This window comes from Balaenoptera physalus (assembly GCF_965194825.1).
Source record: "Balaenoptera physalus genome assembly, chromosome: 5".
Lineage (NCBI taxonomy): Eukaryota > Metazoa > Chordata > Mammalia > Artiodactyla > Balaenopteridae > Balaenoptera > Balaenoptera physalus.
Genome location: NC_138884.1, coordinates 100884239 through 100886029, shown reverse-complemented (window position 1 = coordinate 100886029; position 1791 = coordinate 100884239). Strand labels below are relative to the sequence as shown.

The 1791-nt window shown below is 35.1% G+C and overlaps 1 long non-coding RNA gene across 13 annotated transcripts in view; it reads left to right on the top strand.

Moving 5' to 3' along the window:
* LOC309660941 overlaps nucleotides 1–1791 on the top strand; it is a 244056-nt gene that overhangs the window by 65202 nt on the left and 177063 nt on the right. For all 13 annotated transcript variants that reach the window (XR_014263727.1, XR_014263728.1, XR_014263729.1 and 10 more), the window contains exon 3: nucleotides 828–873. This is a non-coding gene — a long non-coding RNA (uncharacterized lncRNA). The remainder of the gene's footprint in view (nucleotides 1–827; nucleotides 874–1791) is intronic.

Sequence of the window (1791 nt, the reverse complement as noted above, 5' to 3'; positions counted from 1 at the left end):
CTTGATCTAACCAGATACATGCACTCTACCAAAATGGGCATAACTTATACTGCTCTTCTCTTCTAAAAAAAAAAAAGAAAAAAGAAAGAAAAGAAAAAAAGTTTTTCAAATTCTGGATGTCTCTCCCAAATACCTCCTAAAGAGTATATTTTTCTGTTTAATCACTTAACAAAATATAGAGATAAATTTATATTTGCAATGCTAATACCTCACTTTCAAAGGAAATCATCACTTAAATAAGTTTTCAGTTACTTGAGGTTTACATATTTGGGCAGGGATGATTTTGGTCACTTGCCAATAAGTAAGAAAGTTGAATTTGCAAGTAGAGAGATTCAACATTTTTCCATAATTGTAATTAGTTTGTTCGCTTGTCTTTCTTCTTCAGTTGACTGTAAGCTTCTTGAAGTCATATACTATGCCTTTCCTTTCTCTTTCCTAGGATCTGCTGTGTGCTTAGACAATAGGAGAAAAATCAGTAAATAATAGTAGAGTAGATAGATGAAGTTCATTATTATTATTAATACTATTATAGAACCCAATCCAATGTATGGTACTTGGGGTCAATAAATAGTGTCTGTCTCCTTAAATAATTGCATACACACACATTAAAGGCTAGGAATTGCAGTTGAAACCCATCACTTTCCAATTTTTTCATTTCCTAGGACTTAAGTGAATTTCTGTAAAGAGCTCGAAGATTCCTCCGACTCTAAATCCAAATTGTCAGGATAAAGCAGACCTGAGTTCAAATCTGTACTTTGCTACTTAGAAGCTATATGACCTTTGACAAATCTGATGAACTCTCTAACTTGTTGTTTTCTCTATTGCAGAATAATTATGGTCCCTACCTCATAGGAGTGTCAAAGGATTAATAAGGTAATGCCTGTACCTCCCTGACAATGGTTTCTCATACATGGTACACTCAATAAGAAGCGGCTATTATTATTATTATTCACACATGGAGATATTGTAAGCACTTCACATAACAAACAAGCAGATTTCATAATCAAGGTTCAAAGTTATTTGAAACTCTGAATTACTTTGTGAAACTTCTTGGCATTATCACGCTTTCACTAGTGGAGGACTGGGTACTATAGGGTAAAGGGGTGGTATTTAAAATAGAATATAAGTAAAGAACAAGGATTTGGAATTCAAATAGGTCTGATTTGGTTAATATTGTTGCCACTTCCTAGCTGTGTGAACTTGTGCAACTTAATTTACCTCTTATGTCAGTTATCTCTTGCTGCATGACAAATCACCACAAACTTAGTGGCTTTAAAAAACATACATTTCACAGTTTCTGTGGGTCAGGGGTGTGGACACATTTTAGCTGTGCTTTCTGCTTAGTGCCACATGATGCTGCAAATAAAGTTTAAGTCAGGATTGCGTTCTCATTAGAGCCTTGACTGGGAAAGGATCTATTTCCAAATTCCTTCAGCTGTTGTCAGTATTTCCTTGTGACTGTAGGATTCATGGCAACTTGCTTCTTCACAACCACCAATAAAGTATGTTATTAAGATGGAGTCTTGTATAATGTATTGTAATCATGGGAGTGATTCATCACCTTTGACATATTCTATTGGTTAAAAGCAAGTTTCAGATGTCACTCACACTGAAGAGGAGGAAATTATACAGGGCATGGACACCAGGAAGCAAGGAACATGAAGGCTACCTTAAAGTCTGTCTCTCACAGTTTCTAAACTTTCATTTCTTCTTCTGCATAGTGGGAATAAATAATGCCAACCATGTGCAATAATCCATATAAAGTGCTTAACATTCTGCTTGGCACTTGAT